The sequence below is a fragment of the Brassica napus genome, chromosome A2 (genome assembly GCF_020379485.1).
Source record: "Brassica napus cultivar Da-Ae chromosome A2, Da-Ae, whole genome shotgun sequence".
NCBI lineage: Eukaryota > Viridiplantae > Streptophyta > Magnoliopsida > Brassicales > Brassicaceae > Brassica > Brassica napus.
Genome location: NC_063435.1, coordinates 23,780,944 through 23,800,121, shown reverse-complemented (window position 1 = coordinate 23,800,121; position 19,178 = coordinate 23,780,944). Strand labels below are relative to the sequence as shown.

Below are 19,178 nucleotides of genomic sequence, written 5' to 3'. Positions count from 1 at the left end.
AAAATGTTGAAAAAAAAGAACTAATTTATTTTTTTTTTTATGTTTAGCCGTTTAGGTCGGCGACATTAATTTCAGGTGGAAGGGAATAATTTTAAATTTACTTTTATTTTTGAGATTCAAAATTCTGAGGTTTACGAAATGGGCCTTTTGTCTTGGCCCATCGGATTTTGAAAAGATATAAATTTCAAATTAAGGAAACTAAATGAAGTCGCTAGAAAATTAGCCGTTTGAAAGAGGATCTTCGTTTCAATTTGTGTTCTCCGTCTTCCTCCTATATCTCTTCTGCGAAAGATTTGCCCATGGCCCGAGGAGGATGCAGACTCCGATCATTGTAAAAAATCAGGTACAGTCTTCTACTTGTTTCTCACTGACTGTTACCTACGCGGATATGATTAAATTATTTTGTTCATCAATTGTTGTTTCCGTAAGTTTTTTTTTTTTTTTTGGTTTGTACGAAAGCGCCTACAGTGTTGATCACGAAGAACGCATCTAGAAATCTTCGCTTCGTTTTGTGGCTTCTTATTTTGAATCCATTTTTTTTGTTTTTCGATCTGTCTTTTGTCTTAAGTTTTCAGAACATAATCGCAATTTTATCGATCGTTTCTTCAATCGAATATATGAATCCATGGATCATGCTTCTTCTTTTTTTTTTGTAGGAAGGAAGATACAGAGTTTGATCACAAGCGAAGCTTATAGTAATCATTCACGGAACTATTGAGTAATCAAGCCCAAGTATGTTATTTTTCTTCTATAGTTTGATCTTCAAACAAGTTCACGAATACTTTTTATTAGACGTGTTTGCGTTTTTTTCACCTTTGACGCATAACTTGTCACTATTACGAACTAGAAGTCATAGAGTTTCATGATTCTTCTTAGCTTTTGCATAACTAGTTGCGATTGGTAGCATTTTCATCACATGAAAGACACTGTGTTGTACTTGCATCGTTTTCTCTTTACTGATCATATATTCTTTCGATTAATCTGACATGTAAAAGTGGAAAACTAGCAGATCAGATCAGGTATAATAAGTATCCAGTTGGAGCAATCGAGTTAAAACCAGACAAAGGTTAGAGTTAAAAAGTGTGTCTCTATTGGAGAATGTGCAGTCCAAATATTATCAGACTTTTGAGATTTATGAGACTTTACTTGAAGATACGTTTACTGTCTGTGGAGTTGTTCTGATTGTGATTTTACACTTCTGAGTTCCTATGTTTCTGCATCTAATTCCATCTAATGCAGAAAATAACATATAAAAAAGATAGAAGGATGCAAAAGGATTGTAAAAACCTTTTATGTCTATCCATTTGGGTGCAGTTTCCGAGGTAATTAAGTTATTCATATCGGTCCATTGGAACAATATTCTTTGACAAGTATTTCTTCATCACACGTGTTTGCATGTATGTAGTTCATCTTTGACAAAACAAAATTGGGATTATGAACTCTTTGACATGTAGCAACATCTTTATTGTTTAGCACCTTTGGTTGTTAAGGAAATATACTCCAAAGCTGAATTGACGATTTTAAGTATTTATTGTTTATACTTGTTTCAACAATTTATAGATTGGCCACTCAGACTAAGCTGGTGACAGAGAGCGAGAACTGTTGGAGAGCACTGGCTTGGAACCCCGCACTAAATATCTGCAAACCATTGGTAAATCTTCTTTTTTTTTTGGTCAGCTGCATTGGTAAGTTCTTATCTAGTCAATATTTAATATACCTTAAATTAGTGATTCCTTTTGCGCATGTTAATGCACCACTAAGAACTGAAATGAATAGCTCTAGCCTTTGGTTTAATCTGTTTGCCAGGGTTGTTTTCTTTCCTGTTTTAATATGCTTAGTAGTCTGAAATTACATTCTCATTATATATTCTGCAATAGATGATATCATGTCTATCCGAACCCATAAATTTAAGCACTTCAGTCCATAGCTCCGGGAAAATTTACATTAAACAGATAAAATCAATAGAAAATAACTGGGGCTTTTGAAGTTATACTGAAAATTTTAAGCTCTTTATGTGCAGCAATGCAGGTGACTCGCCAGTGGAATTATACAATGCATGAGAGACAGCCAGCCTCGTAACATTTTGTAAGTTTTAATCCTTAACTCTTCTTAGTGATTTCTTCTGTTTAGACAACCTCATATTTTCTTCTTATAGAGTATTACGTTAATAACCCATGCAATCATGTGAAGCTATCATGAAATTTAGAAACCAAATTCTATAAGGTAGATGGACTTCCTTTGAAAATACAACTCTTCACGCAAAGTTGCCAATTTAATAGAAAACTTCTAGAGTGTCATCTTCTTGTTTCTGAATAAATCATTCTGTCAGGTATAAGAATTTATCTCACTATACCTCAGTTCATTTCTTTTAATGTCAGTATGATGTAGCATTTGCGCCTTAAATCCCGGAAGCAAGAAACTAATCTGTAGAAAAGGGCTTGATTACGATTTGTAAGCTTTTGATGTGTTCTCAGATCAGAAGCACATACTGTATGCGCTTATTTGCAGAATCATTGCGAATGGAGCTCTAAAATGTCTCTGAGATAACATCTGGAATTACATTTTCAAGTTTCTTTTAGTTTCATTGAGTCTCATGTATTTGCACTTAGCCACTATACTGAGTATCTTTCAGACACCGTTTTGCCTATTTCAGGTCCATCGCAAATGTTGGGCTAAGAGAAAACCTCTAGAGTGTCATCTTCTTGTTTCTGAATCAAATCCTTCTTTCAGGTATAATAATGTTTCTGAATGTTCCCTTCTTTTTTATTATTGTTTGTCGTTTGATTTTTCTTTGAAGAATCTCCTTTTTTGGTCTCCTGTTAGATTTATAATTAGAAAATGCTCTTCCATTAAGTGTTTCGAAGTGAGGAAAAGGCTTTACGGCCATCAGCACGATGCTCAACGCAGTGACCCCATTTTTAACATTGCTCAGTTGAAAGAAGCTTCAGAGGAAAACAAAACAGATTCAGGTGAATAGCATCCCCTATGTTTGTTAAAGGCATCACGGAGTCTCTCTGTGTCATCCAGTTTCCCATTTTCTTGTCTACTCAACATATGCAATGTCGTATCTCTCATACATTGTTTTGCTTATTTAAGGTCTATCACAAATGGCTAAGATTCTCGTTCATGAAGTTCAACATTCTGTCAGTTATGTGTCTTCCCTATTCTTATTATGCTTAGTCGTTTGACTTTTCCCTATTCTGTCAGTTGCATTCTCCTTCTTTCTCCTGCAGTAGTAAAATTAAGATATTGTTATGTTCTCAAATCAGAAACATGTACATAATGTAGCACCTTTCAGAGACCGTTCTTCCGTTGATGTCAAGTCCATCGCAAATGGAGCTCTGAAAATTTCTGAGAGACAGCCTTTAGAGTGTCGCCTAGTTTCTGCAGCTTTTAATCCTTCTGCCAGATATGTTGCCTTCCTCTTTTAAATAGACTTTGTTTAATGAAATTACATTCTCAATATTTCTTCTGTTCTCTATGTGAATCAAAGTTTTAATTTACTTCTGATGCTTTAGGTATGACATCACTTTAGAAGGCTATATTACTCGGCTGGAGACGTCAGACATGAAAACTGAGCAATGACCGTTTTGCTGATTAGCACCTTTTTATAACATGTTAGCAGAGAATTCTTTGGTTGTTAAGGAAATATACTCCAAAGCTGAATTGACGATTTTAAGTATTTAATTTATTGTTTATACTTGTTTGAACAATTTATAGATTGACCACTCAGACTAAGCTGGTGACAGAGAGCGAGAACTGTTGGAGAGCACTGGCTTGGAACACCACACCAAATATCTGCAACCCACTGGTAAATTTTTATCTAGTCAAATATTTTATATACCTTAAATTAATGAGTCCTTTTTGTGCATGTTAGTGCATCATTAAGAACTGAAGTCAATAGCTCTAGTCTTCGGTTACAGAGAATAATATTGAAAGTTTTCAGCCTTTTATATGTTCTCTAATCGCTTATGTGGAGGTCAGTCGCAAATAGAATTCTACAATGTATGAGAGAAAACCTCTAGGTATTTATGCTCAATATTTTCTTTTGTTTATGCCTTTAATAATAGCACGTTTGAAAGTAATTTTGTTTGAAGCATATAACAAAGCAGTTCAAAACGCTGTTTATGCCTACTAAATCTTTAAAATAATTCAGGCTTTTGTGGTGATTTTATTGTGCATTGATAGAATAAACTACCCACTTATCTTAACGCCACTATGTAAAGAAGCTGAAGATGCATCTTCCGATTGCTATGTAAGTAATCCATCTTGCCCTCCGTTAACTTTTAAAGCACTGAGAAAGCAACATATATTAATATGTAGGTTTTTTCTTCTTCTTATATAGTAGCACGTGTTAATCTATGTGATAGTGAAACATACTCAGAAACTAGTTGGAGAAATCAAGATTCTTTTAAAGTAATCAATTTTATAGTTTATTGAAACTGCCAATGTGAGAATTCACTTCAAATTTAGTGATCTTTTTATTGTGAAATTTCAGTTTAGTGATGTGTGTGTCTGCTTTCTCTTTCGTCTTAGGTAGTGGTAATGGTGATCTCATTTGCCTAAACTTCCATAACAATAATGTGTGCTTATCAAGAGTAGCATAAAATTAAAATTCCTCTGAGTTTCAGCACATGTAGCAATCATTAGGTATGCTATATTGGGTTCAGTATCTATGGTTTGTTGTTGAAGATGTTCACGGAATAGCATGAACCTTTGGTATATCTATTTGATCAGCAAACTTATGCTATATTGGGTTTAGTTTACAAGGTAAATTAATTATTTACTCAGAATCTATTTGGAATTTTGGGGGGTTTCTTCTGTTGCGAGATATTATTTCGTGGGTATATTCATATGTTTTCTGTTTTACCTTCTAGTGCTGAAAAACAGCACAGAGAAGAACCAGGAACTGGAGCAAGAACAGATTTTTTGGAAGAACATGAAAGATTTTGAAATTTGCAAGGTAGGTTGGTTTCAATAGTTTTAGAAATTATATAGTAAACTGCAAGTTTGTTGTGTTCTCAAATCAGAAACACATACACCGTTTTGTTAGTTTCAAGTCTAAAATGTCTGAGAGACAACCTATAGAGTGTCATCTTCTAGTTTCTGAAGTTTAATCATATGTTTTCTTTCTTATTTTAATATGTTCAGTAATCTGAAATACATTCTCATTATATATTCTGCAGTAGCAGATATCATTGTCTATCCGAACTCATAACTTTGAAATTGTTTGCAGTCCATAGCTTTGGAATAATTTAAATTAAACAGATAAAATCAATAGATAATGACTGAGGCTTTTGAAGTTATACTGAAAATTTTAAGCATTTTCTGTGTTCTCAAATCGCTTATATATGTGCAGCAATGCAGGTCACTCGCCAGTGGAATTATACAATGCATGAGAGACAACCTCATCTTACAGTTCTGTAAGTTTTAATCCTTCTTAGTGATTTTCTTTTATTTATTCTTACCAAGGAAGATACGACCACAAAACGAAGCTTCTAGTAATAATTCATGGAACTTTTGAGTAATTAAGCCCAGGTATGTTCCCTTCAATCCTTTTCTTCTGCTTATTCTTTTGTTTTTGCTTCTATAGTTTGATCTTCAGACGTGTTTTCATCTAGTTCATCTTTGACGCATAACTTGTGAGTATTTCGAACTAGAATTCAGAGATTCATTCTAACTTGCTTTGCTTTTGCACAACTAGTTGGGATGGCCGAAAAATGGGAAACATTACGTGTTTACTCAGTTATATTGAAGATAAGTTTATAAGCTACCACTTAGCCACTCATGAAGGAGATAACTATATAATTCGATCAAACCTAGAAAACAACATACTGTATAGTGTACACGTTTTGTCTATTTCAGGTCCATCGAAAAGGGAGCTCTAAAGTGTCTGGAATAAATCTCTGGAATTTTATCTTCAGGTTTCTTGAAATTTCAGTGAGTCCCATGTATTTGCGCTAAGCCTCTACATTATAGTATCTCTCAGATGGAGCTCACAAATTGCTAAGAAAAACCTCTATGTCATCTTCTTGTTTCTGAATCAAATCCTTCTGTGGAGTTTCTGAACGTTCCTATTTTTTATTATTGTTTGTCGTTTAATTTTGCTCTTATAGTTCGAAGTTACATTCTCCATTTTGTGGAAAATGCTTTTCCTGCAAGTTTATAGAAGTGGCTGAATGCTCTTCCTGTAAGTGTCAAGAACTCGACGCTGTTTTGCACTTCCTATTGAACGTTTTCTGAAGAAGCGGGTTGAAGGAAGCCTGAGAGAAAAACAAAACAGAGTCTCTTTGCCTGTTTAAGGTTCATCGCAAATGATTTTGGTAAGGTATGTGTCTTCCCTGTTTCTACTATTCTTAGTCGTGTGATTTTATCTTGTAGTTTCAAGTTGTATTCTCCTCTTTTCTTCTGCATTAGTAAAATTTAAACTTTTGTTATGTTCTAAAATCAGAAACACGTCTATAATTCCGTACCGTTCAGGGACCTTTAAACATGACTGAGAGACAACCTTTAGAATGTCGTCTTCTTTATATTCTTTTTTGCTCTTAAAGTTTGGAGTCAACATAACTTCATGCATCATGGACTCATGCATATAAGACCACCTATTCGTTAATATCTATTGCTTACATGCTTGCGTTCAGGCATACAATCCCTATAAATGCATAGGCATCCTTGCATATATAATATATTCTTTGTCCATTTCTTCCTTCATCACTTCGTTGCTTACATGCGTAACCTGTTTACTTGCTTCCTTTGCTTACTTCCTTGCTTGTTTTTTTTTCTCTCAACTTGTTTTCTTGCTTCCTTCCTGTGTTACCTAATTGCTCGCTTCTCAGATTTCTCTGTTGAGTTCAGTTTTTTTTTCTGTTTAGTTCATTGATTATTTGCTACTTGATTTTGTAAGTGTTCTCACTTACTCGCACGCTAACTAGCTGTTCTTTAAAATCATCATTGACCAATATATTTATTGCAAGATCTATATTACATTAGTTTTAGTTCATTTATTTATTAATTTTGTCCTTAATTACTTGCTTTCTTAATTCTTTACTGGTTCGTTTTCTTGCCTGCTTTGTTAGTTGCTAGCTCTCTTAATTACTTGCTTTCTTGATTTGTTGCTAACTTCTTTGCTTCATTCCTTGATTCTCTGCGTGCTTGTGTTTCTTTCTAATTTTATTTATTTCTTGCTTGCTTCCTTGTTTTTCTTAGCTTCATGCTACTTTTATCATTTTCTTACTTACCTTCCTTACCTACTAGACCTTTTTAACTTCTTTATTTCCTTACTTTGAACTAACCCTCTAGCTTAATATATTTAGATACTTCTCGGTTACTCGTTGAGAGTAGCACAGGTGGAGACTCTTGAGCGTCTATCAAGGAAACTAAAGTACTAGTTCATCAACAATGCCTCCACATGGATCATCTCTTTTGTGAAGGCCTATGATGATCATTCTTTTTCCGTTACTTCTTCATTCTGATCTCGTTTGTATCTAAATATTTTATTTGACTGTTTTAATTATTCAGGGTCTGAGATCAGGCGTTTACTCTCTCTGCTACCATGAAACAGGTCCATCTTTTTCATGCATGTCTCATACCATCTGTCGTCTTTTTTATGTATGACTCATACCAGCAACTCTTTGACAAATATTTTTCGTCAGATGTGATGTGTTATCTTGTGCATGTTATGAAATGGAAGTCAGAGATTCATGCTTACTTCCTTAGATTTTGCAGAACAAGTTCAGGATATGAATCTTCAACCAAAAGTAGTTCGGATGGCAGAAATGGAAGAATTACGTGTTGAGGTATTCCTTTATTGTTTCCTCATTACTGATCCTCTATTGTTTTGATTAATCTTTAGATCAGATAAGCTCAGCCTTAATACGTTTTAGATAATATATGTATCGTTGGAGCAATCGAATGAAGCCAGATAAAGGTTAAATTGATGTATATGTTTGGGGAATGTGCATTGCAGGTCAAAGGCGAGAGTCTGTTCACTTTCAGATAAGTTCGCTGCCTGTGGAGTAGCTCTTTGACGATGATTTTGTATTGTAAGTTTTTGATGTGTTCTCAAATCAGAAGTACATACTTTATACGCTTATTTGCAGAATTATAGCAATCGGAGCTCTAAAATGTGTGTGAGACAATCTCTGGAATTCCTTTGAGTCCCATCGCAAAAGCTCTAAATGGCTACGAGAAAACAACTAGCCTGACATCTTCTTATTTCTGAATCAAATCCGTATGTCAGGTATAAATTTGTTTCTGATTGTTCCCTAATTTTTATTATTGTTTGTCGTTTGTTTTGCTCTTATATTTTGAACAATCTCCTTTTCTGGTCTCCCGTTAGATTTATAATTAGGAAATGCTCTTCCTGTAAGTGTTTCGAAGTGGCGGAAGGGATTTACGACCGTCTTTAAGTTTACTCAGTTGAATGAAGCCTCAGAGGAAAACAAAACAGATTCAGGTGAATAGCATCCCCTATTTCTGTTAAAGGCATCAAAGAGTTTCTTTGCGTCATCCAGTTTTCCATTTTCTATCTACTCAACATATGCAATGTCATATCTCTCAGACATTATTTTGCGTATTTAAGGTCCATCACAAATGGCTAAGATTTTTGTTCATGAAGTAACATTCTGTCAGGTATGTGTCTTCCCTACTTTTATTATGCTTAGTCATTTGATTTTTCTCTTGTAGTTTCAAGTTGCATTCTCCTCCTTTCTCATGCAGTAGTAAAATTAAGATTTTGTTATGTTCTCAAATCAGAATCATGCATATAATGTAGTACTTTTCAGAGACCGTTCTGTTGATATCAAGTGCATCGCAAATGGAGCTCTAAAATTTCCGAGAGACATCGTCTACTAGTTTCTACAGCTTAATCCTACTTCTGCCAGAAATTACATTCTCAGTATTTCTTCTGCACATTACCTTTGAAAACTAATACAATTATCAAATTTATAATTTACTTCTGATGCTTTAGGTATGACATCACTTTAGAAGGCTATATTACTCGGCTGGAGACGGTCAGACATGTGGAGCTTGAGGTAAGGAAATGGAAATATCAAGATTCACTTGTGGCAGCAGTGATGAGAACTGGGCAATGACATTTTTGCTGATTAGCACCTTAATATAACATGTTAGCCGAGAATTCTTTTGGTTTGAATATACTTGTTTTGAACAATTTATAGATTGGCTACTCGGATTAAGCTGGTGACAGAGAGCGAGAACTTTTTGAGAAAACTGGCTTGGAACCCCGCACTAACTATCTGCAAACCATTGGCAATGTTAGTGCACCACTAAGAACTGAAATCAATAGCTCTAGTCTTTTGTTTAATCCGTTTGCCAGGTTTATTTTCTTTCTTATTTTTAATATGCTTAGTAGTCTGAAATTACATTCTCATTATATATTCTGCAATAGATGATATCATGTCTATCCGAACCCATAACTTTCAGTTGGTACCTTTAAGCACTTCAGTCCATAGCTCCGGAAAATTTTACATTAAACAGATAAAATCAATAGAAAATAACTGGGACTTTTGAAGTTATACTGAAAATTTTAAGCTCTTTATGTGCAGCAATGCAGGTCACTCGCCAGTGGAATTATATAATGCATTAAAATTTAAGCTTTTGTTACGTTCTCAAATCAGAAACACGTACATAATGTCGTACTTCCAATAGACCGTTATGTATGGAGCTCTAAAAATTTCTGAGAAACAGCCTTTGGAGTGTCGTGTTCTAGTTTCTAAAGATTAATCTTTATGCCAGATATGTTGTCTTTGCTCTTTTTGATATGCTTTGTAGAATGAAATACATTCTCACTATTTCTTCAGCACATGCAAATTTCGTTCTCTATGTGAGACGTTACCTTTGGAAACTCCATAACAATTTATAATTTGTTTTTGATGCTTTAGGTATGGCATCACTTTAGAAGGCTTTATTACTCAGCTGGGGATGTCAGACGTGTGAAGCTTGAGGTTAGAACATGGCAAAAGAAAGATCCAGTCGTGGAAGCAGTGATGAAATATGTCATCTTATTAGCGCTCAGTATGTTACTCTGAAAACAGGAGCAAGAAAAAGAAACAGGGCCTTCCTTTATCGATGGTAACCTCATACATCATGGATTCTTCATGCATATAAGACCACCTATCCATTAATGCTTACTTGCTTATTCTGTTTACTTCATTGCTTGCTTTTTTCTCAACTTGTTTTCTTGCTTCCTTGATTACTCCCTTAGATGCTTTACTTGCTTGCTTCTTTGTCTTTTGGTTCTTCTGTTTAGTGCATTGTCTGTTTCTCTGACTTATTGAGTTCAGTTTTTATTCTCTGTTTCTTTGATATTTCTGTTTAGTTCATTGATTATTTGCTACTTGACTTTGTTAGTGTGCTCACTTACTCGCACACTACTAGCTGTCTAACATGATTTTTAAGAATCATCATCCAATAAATTTAATTTACTATTTATTACATAACTTGCTTTTTTGATTCTTTACTGGTTTGCTTTTTCTTCGTTATTTTCTTTCTTTGGTTCGTTAGTTACTAGCTCCCTTAATTATTTGCTTTCTTGATTTGTTGCTTACTTTTTTTCGCTTGTTCCTTGATTCTCTGCATGTTGTCTTCTTTCTTATTTATTCCTTGCTTGCTTTCTTGTTTCTTTGATTTCCCGCTTACTTGCTGCATTGAGTTGTTTACTTTATTACTTGCTTCCTTTTCTTCTTTGCTTTCTTAAATACTTGATTCCTTCCTAGCTTAATGATTATTTTATCATTTTCTTAGTTTCTTCATCGCTTATTTAACTTCCTTACCTTCTGGGCTTGTTTAACTTTCTTTGCTTAATATCTTTAGATACTTTTCGGTTACTATTTGAATGTTGTACAGGTGGAGACTCTCTAGCGTCTATCCAGGAAACTAAAGTCCTAGTTCATCAACAATGCCTCCACATGGATCATTCTCTTTTGTTAAGGCCTATGATCATTATGTTTTTGTTACTGCTTCATTCTGATCTTGTTTGTATCTAAATATTTCATTCTGACTGTTTTAATTTTTCAGGGTCTGAGATCAGACATTTACTTGCAATGCAACCAGTCACTGAACCAGGAACCTTATGAGTTCTCTGGCACCATGAAACAGGTTCATCTTTTTCATGAATGTCTCATACAAGCAACTCTTTGTCAAATATTTTTGTTGTCAGATGTGCGTGCTTGTGCCTATTATGAACTAGAAGTTGCTTTCTTGCTTAGGTTTTGCAGAACAAGTTCAGTATAAGAATCTCCAACAAAACTAGTTTGGATGGCAGAATATTTGACGAACTACGTGTTGAGTTAATTACAAAGAAAATAATTATAAAAGGTATCACTTAACAGTGTTTCAAAAAAAAAAAAAAAAAAAAAGGTATCACTTAACCATTCGTGAAAGACGTTGTGTTGTACTTGTATTGTTTCCTCATTAATGATCACCTATTCTTTTGATTAATCTAACAGTTTTAGTGAAAATAAGTAAGATCAGATCAGGTATTCCGGTCATAAGAACGTTTTGAATAAATATATGTATTATTGGAGCAATCGAATGACGCCAGACAAATGTTAAAGAGATGTATATGTTTTTGTAATGCATTTCAGGTCAAGAGCGACAATCAGTTCACTTCACAGTAGTTGTCGTGATCCCATTTGGCATTAGCCCTGAATTTGAAGATAAGTTCACTGCATGTGGAGTTGATCTTTGAGATGATTTTGTATTGTAAGCTTTTGATGTGTTCTCAATATCAAAATCACATAATGTATATGCTTATTGGCAGATCCATCACCAGTGGAGCTCTAAATGTCTGTGAGATAACATCTTCAAGTTTCTTGAAGTTAAGTCTGTGTCCCATGTATCTGTCTTCAATCTTTTCTTCTGCTTTTGATTTTATAGTTATAAATTTCGAGCTTTTGGCATGTTCTCAAGTCTGATCCACATATACATCATCGTATCTCTAAGATTTCGTTTTGTCTATTTCAGGTCCATCGCAAGTGGAGCTCAAATATGGCTAAGATACAACCACGATACCGTGTCATCTTCTTGTTTCTAAATCAAATCCTTCTGTCGAGTTAACAACATGGAAAAATAAAAACCCAGTTGTGGCAGGTTTGCACCTTTTGTCCTTAACAGGTAATTAAGTTATTTATATCAGTCATTCAACATATACATGCTCTACTTAGAACTGATTACTATCATGTATCTTTTGGTTAAGTTAAAAAGAAAAACTGATTTACAGATACTCCACCCCTGAATCAAAACTGAATGTACACTTTACAGGTCTTAATGTCCAAGTTACTATACCAATCAAATATGGTATATGGCCTAACATTCAAAACCTGTCTCTTAGACTATGGTGGCTTGGAACTCCGCCTTAAGCCTCTGCAAACCACTAGTAAGTTTTCATCTTGTTGAGTTCAATCAGTATTTAGTATTCGTTGATGTATCTCTCATATTGTCAGGTCCTTTAAGAACAGCAGTCCATAGTCTGGAGAAAAAAGGCATAAACGGTTACAGAGAAAGGCACAAACTTATGGAAAAGGTAATCAATAAAAAATGACTAGGGCTCGATTACGATTGTTTTGAAATAATACTGAAAGTTGTATGCCTTCATATGTTTTCTAATCGCTTATGTGAAGCACTATGGAAGACAACCTCTAGAACTGCATCTTCTAGTTTCCTAAGTTTTAAATCTCTTGTTTTCTCCAGGTAGTTGTGTTCACTGTTATCTTCTATTCTTTTCTGTTGTTTTTGCCTACAGATATAATCACGAATGAAGCTTTCTAGACATCATTAAGGCCAGGGAACTACAGAGTAATCCTACCAAACTTTGTAAGTATGTTCAATCATTTTCTTTTGGTCTTTTGATTTTGCTTGTATAGTTTGATGTTCTCTCTGTTTCCTCTGCAGCAACAGATTCCATAGTCTGATGTGATGTATCTCAGAGAATGTTATATATAGGTTCTTCTCAATCACTTAAATTTTCATTCACACATACATACATGTGTGCATACATGTGTGCATTCGGACATATTGCTTTCTTGATTCTTTACTGGTATGCTTTCTTACTTTCTTTGTTATTTTTATTTTTATTTTTATTTCTTTTCTTCGTTATTATCTCTCTTTGCTTTGTTTCAACTGTTCCTTAGTTCCCTGCGTGCTTGTTTTCTTTCTTATTTGTTTCTTGATTCCTTGCTTTATTGTGTTCCTTTTTTGCTTCCTTCCTTGTTTTTCTTTGATTTCGTGGTTCCTTGCTGTATTTACTTTGTTACTTGATTTACTGGTTTCTTGCTGTATTTACTCTTTGTTTACTTTCTTACTGCTTCTTTGTTCATTGATTTCCTAAATACTTGATTCCTTACTAGCTTCCTGCTTTTATCATTTTCGTACTTGCTTCCTTTGTTTACTTGGTTATCTTACCTACTGGACTGCTTTAACTTTCTTACTCAGAACTAACCATATCTTTATATAGTTCTCGGTTACTGTTTGAAAATAGCATAGATGGAGGGTATAGATGGAGACTCTTGATCACTAAGGAAAGTCTCGTTAATGAACATCGCTTCCACATGGATCATCCCTTTTGTGATGATCATTCTGTTTTTGTTATTTCTTCATGCTGATCTCGTTTGTATCTAAATTCTTTTATATGTCCGTGCTAATTATACAAGAGGGTTAGATCCTGCCATTTACTAGCAACCGAGTCTCTGACACCATGAAACAAGTTCCTTTTTCAAGTACGTATTTGCCAAATATTTTTCATTAGACATGTTTGCATGTAGTCCATCTTTGATACCTAACTTGTGACTATTACTAACTAGCGGTTGGAGATTCATGCTTACTTTCTTAGCTGTTGCAGAACTAATTTGGATGCCAGAAAATTGGAAGAATTACGTGTGTTCTTTCAATTACGAAGAAATAAGTATATAAGGTATCGCTTCATCACTTAACCATTCATGAAGGACGTTGTGTTGTACATTATTGTTTCCTCATAATTGTTCATCTATTCTTTTGATTAATCTAACATAATGTATATGCTTATTTCGCATATCAAACTGCCTGAAACACATTATTTGCATTCGTGGATTCATGCCTACGTTCATCTATACATCGCATTCATGCATTTGTTCTTCTGTAATTATTTGTTTCGTTTCATTGCTTCCTTCACCGATTCTTGCATGCTTGACCTGTTTTCTTGCTTAATTCTTTGCTTCTTTTGTTTACTTTTTTGCTTGTGTTTTTTGATTAACTTATTTGCTTGCTTTCTTGTTTTCTTGATTGATTATTGCTTCTCTGATTTCTCACTTTCACTTCATTGTTTAATTCTCTCTTTCTTTGATTCCTCTGTTTCGTTCATTGATCATTTTTCTCTTATTTCACTACTTGTTTTGTCCTACTTGATATTGTAAGTGTGTTCACTTACTCGCGCCCTAATAGCTGCCTAGCAATTGTTTTTCAAAGTTATTATCGTTCAGCCTTATGTAACTTTAATTCACTCTTATTTATTTTTAGTAATTTACTGCAATTAGCATTATTATTATTATTTGTTGTAAAAAAGCATTTTTTTAAAAGCAACTGCAGTTAGCATTTATCAGCTAATTATACTTTAAATTATCAGGCAGCTGAGACGTCAGACATATTTTTTTGGGTAAAAGAGTTAGAAGATTCTTGTGAGATAAAATTTTAACATGTTGTATGCATCTTCCGATTCGATTACATGACAATGTGTATGAAAATTGTTTATAATATAATAAAAATTAGTTTAGTTAATACTACGCAGAAAATAGAAAAGCAAAAAGTATATTCTTTTTTTGGGACACCGAAAAGGAGAGTATAATTTGTTATTGTTTAAGATAAAATAGTTTGGTCCTAAAATAAAATAGTTTATATTGTTTTGTAAACCTTATTGTGTAGCGTTTACGGATGTACTTGACTTGTTCATCGAGTCTCGCCACTGTATCGTTGAGTTCATCCGCTGCTCTGGATCTTCGCATCGTAGCTCCGATTGTCCTTGCCTTGCCATCTTCGATCGATGATCGACTTAGCTCACTGCACCAAATGATAGGAATCAAATTGTGTTTGTATATGAAATTTGAATACGAGTACTGTATACCTTCTCTTTACAAACAAATCTCGTAGTAGAGCCTAAGACTGGAGTTACACTCTAATCTTTTTCTATCCACTCGATAAAAACCCCACCCTCAACAGTACTTGATTCATCTTATTTATACTAGCAAGCTGGCCTAACTGCCTAAAAAAATTGTATAACGGCATAAACAACTGGCCCCCACATTCAAACTAACTTTCCCGCGTCTCTATTCACAGAGCCAGTCCTAATTATTATGTGGCTAGAAGCCAATTAAAAAAATGTGGCTGATGTCCCTCGAACCCGCAACCTGAAACACTAACAACACTAGACAAACCGCTGAGATACTAAGAACGTTATGTCCAGATGTGGCCGGTTAGAGTGATAATATTTGGTGGCCGGAAGCACCAGCTTCATTGGCTTCCCTCCAAGACCGGCTCTGTCTATTCAGCTCCCTCCGCATCATCAGCTATCTCTTCCTCAAACACTGCACTTCCAGACACTGAAGCTCCTTTTCCTTATTTATTCTTTAGTCTCTGCCTCACACAATGCTTCCAAGGCCTATCAGAACCACAGCGTTTATTAACCTCACATTAGAACAGAGAGTATCATCTTGCATCATCTTCTACTTGATCTTCCAACGATGCCACACAAATGAAGCATTTTGATCAGTCTCATGTGTAATACAACAGCTTGTCTTTCGATCCTCAAATAATTATTGAATGGAATGTGATCCACAAAATGAGCAGATCTGTCCCCGACCTCAATGAAATCTTGGTAGAATACCCATGTGGTTTTATTTCGACGATGCTCTTTCCATTGAACAGGAAAATGGGTTGATAGATAAAGGATCGAAGACGAGGTGAACATAGGTCTAGAAGATAATCCACAAAGGATCGAAGATGAGGTGAACACAGGTTTAGAAGATAATCTAAAAGGGAAGATATATCATCTCGAAGATGTTGGATTCGTGCAATGAAGGTGGTGATAGAGAAAAGAGACTTGAGGAAGAAGATAAAGATGACTTCTTATTAATATCTCAAAATAGCAAAAAGGCGTACGTAAACGGTTTGTGAACCGGTTTATTTCTACTAAACCAAAATACACACATAAAATCTCTAAACCGGAATTAACCATAATTCATGTCACAAGGATCACAAAGCTTACAGATATTAACGGAATAGTGTAGACTCTGCGGATAAGAAAAAGAGGCTTTCTTTATGGGGCTCATAAATCATAACTGCATAGAGAACTTCCATCTTTTTTTTTGTCAGCAACATAAACGGAATAGTGTAGACTCTGCGGATCTAAAATAGTAGCTCCACATCTATATGGCTACCAAAAGACAGTTGCTTCCTTGCACTGTGTGCAAGACTGTCTGCGTTTGAATTATGCGTCCGTAGTATATGAATGAGCTCTGAGCTGTTGAAATTTCTCTTGAAAACTTTTATGTCTTTTAAGTAACTTCCAAAGGTTAACCATTTTTCTGATTCCGAAACAATTTTCACCAACTGAGAACAATCCATTGCAAATGTAACAGTGAACTGTGTTAGACTCGTCATACACTTTCATCGGTTAGAATCCATCAAAGTTTCTAAAATATAATAAAATAAAAGTATTAGTAATATAATCATTCATTTATATTTCATTTTTTAAAACCATATAAAGGATTTATTTTCCCTAATAGAATGACACTTGTCCCTTAAATTTGTAGACAATTTCTTAAAAGATTTTAATTAAGAACTAGATTTTGACCCGCCTTTAAAAGAGCGGGTCTATTTTTTATTTTACATTTTTTTAGAAATTTAATTTTTATATTTATGATTTTTAAACATATTTGTGTTTTTTTTTGTATAATATTTTTGTTAAATGATTAAAAAGAGATTTTAATAATTGTATTAAAATAGTTAGACCACACCTATATCAATAGGTCATGTTGCTATTTTAATAGAATAGATTTTTGCTCTTTTTTTTAATTTGTTATTTTTTTAAATGATTAGAACTTCCTGATATTACTGTTGGAGAAAAGACGAGTAAATAGATAAGGATACACAATTTTCAAGTGGAGAGGAAGAGTAAAGATATTGTTGGGGTCAAAACCGGTCACGACGGAATCAATGCCTGAAAGTTCCCGGAAAACCAATTCTCGATCGATCATTGAAAATTAGATATTCCAGAAAACGGTTAATCAAGTAAAAGACAGTTTTTCGCGGATGCGAACCGAAGAACGTCGAGAAGAGTATCAGTCTGGATGAGGTCTCAATCGTAAGCAAGACCGACCACCTCGCCCTAGGGCGAGGACCGTCTCAACACGGGTCACCTTGCCCACGACCCACACCGAGGTCACCTCGCCCATGGGCGAGGACGATCCGCGCCGAGGTCACCTCGCCCATGGGCGAGAACGACCCACACCGACGTCACCTCGCCCATGGGCGAGGACGACCCGCGCCAAAACCGTGCATCCTCGTCTAAGTTCCTGTAACACAATCCTCGGGCCCTTGGACACAATATCCATGTCTCGTCTCACTTAGGATTATCAAAGAAAGACTTCGGGAAAAGTTATAAAAACTTGGTCGTCGAAACGGATTTCTGCCTGCTGTATAAAACAGCTATGGTTAGCTTGAACACCAGTTGCCTTAACTATACGGGAAATTGGAATCCTTTTGGAAAAACCAACGGCTGTTTTCTAGGAAAAATCGTAAAAACATCTAAGCCCCAAAAAGGCCCAAAAGGGGCCTGAACTGCGGCTAAACGGCCCACTTACGATTTTAGAACAGGATTGAGCCCAAGACTGATATGACGGTCTATTTTTTATTTCGCAGGAAAAGATATATGTCAAGTTTCCGAAGAAAATCATGAAGGGTGACGAAAAATGGAAAAGCCCATCTCGCGACGAATCCGGCTCAGGAAAAGGTGCAAACCGACCTAGAGAGAGTATATAAGGAGGGCTTAAGGCGAGGAGCAAGAGGGAGCTTTCTGAGAGCAAACTTAATACTTAGAGCAATTTAGGCATTTTTTCGTTTTTACTATCGAGCTGCGACTCGACTAGGTTAGAACTTAGGTGGCTAGACTAGTGAACGTACCGACAGCTCTCTGGACTAGGATCTTACCTGTTGTTCACGCTCAAACGCGCATTCAGAAATAAGACCTCTTTGTTCTCTTTTCCCTCTTTTATGATTATTACTTTTGACTATTTCATATTGATTGTGTTGTGCGTGGCCCAGCAGATAACCGGGACCTTCAGGGAAGGCTAGATTAGCTTGGCTTTCCTCCGATTAACAAATCTCGATGGTGTCAATTCCAGTTCCCACAGTTTAGCGCTAGAAGGAGGGGGTACGGATCTATCTCTCACGCAACCGGGCACGCTCAGTCAGGTATGACGATCGACGCTGACAAAGACAAGAAAACGCACGACGGGACTTCCGTCAATGCCAACGCTGACAGAACTCCAGCTGGAAACGTATCCATGGTCACTACAAACGCCGTGATACTGGACCAGAAGAAAGAAATGTTCGCCTTCGCTCAGAAAAAGTCGAATGAACAAGGAAAGCTCGTGGCCTCTCTCGCAAACCAGGTGGAAACCTTAACGGCAAAGGCCAAGCGTAAAAATCCGCGCGGGGCCACAAGAGCCCGCAGCGGCAGAAGACTCGATTTCGAGACTCCGAGCGATCGGGCCACACAGGCAGACAAGGATTCTTCAGGTCAGAACCCTGACGAAACAGTCCCGCCAGGTGCACAACTGACCGCAGAGAATCTTCCACCTCCCGCCGGGAGCAACGAAGGAGGCAATATCGAGCGGATCGATCTGGACATAAGCGACCAGTCCGATCACTCGGACGGAGGTGCCGACGTCCATCCGAGAAGAACGCGAAGCCAGTCCGCTCGGCAGGATCCGTCATTCGAAAAGCCCATGACAGAGGAAGAAGAAAACCTCTATTGGGTAGAGCAGGAAGAACTGGCCGAGAATCAAGCTCGGATCCACCGCAGCCAACGCCAACAGGCTCGCAAGGCTGCTAGAAATCCTGATGAGATCCATGATCTCCGCGAGTACATCGCAAAAACTGCGACAGAAGTCAAGGCGGTAAAGTCACAGATT

The 19,178-nt window shown here is 35.9% G+C and overlaps 1 long non-coding RNA gene across 8 annotated transcripts; it reads left to right on the top strand.

Annotated features, from left to right (window-relative positions):
• Window positions 1-217: 217 nt before the first annotated feature.
• On the top strand, window positions 218-14,766 carry LOC111214170. 8 transcript variants are annotated; one of them, XR_007317816.1, is made up of 25 exons: window positions 218-343; window positions 657-732; window positions 996-1,066; window positions 1,240-1,322; window positions 1,561-1,651; window positions 2,021-2,085; window positions 2,654-2,730; window positions 2,824-2,969; window positions 3,097-4,025; window positions 4,189-4,255; window positions 4,878-4,963; window positions 5,360-7,796; window positions 7,967-8,239; window positions 8,339-8,455; window positions 8,582-8,631; window positions 8,784-8,896; window positions 8,969-9,032; window positions 9,177-9,272; window positions 9,900-10,089; window positions 10,864-10,942; window positions 11,035-11,115; window positions 11,226-12,132; window positions 12,280-12,394; window positions 12,462-12,541; window positions 12,761-14,766. It is a non-coding gene; the product is annotated as an uncharacterized LOC111214170 (long non-coding RNA). The 8 variants fall into 8 exon arrangements; XR_007317813.1 differs by having other exon boundaries at window positions 3,097-3,617; window positions 3,721-4,025; window positions 9,900-11,115; XR_007317812.1 differs by having other exon boundaries at window positions 5,360-7,561; window positions 7,726-7,796; window positions 9,900-11,115.
• The last annotated feature ends 4,412 nt before the right edge of the window (window positions 14,767-19,178 follow it).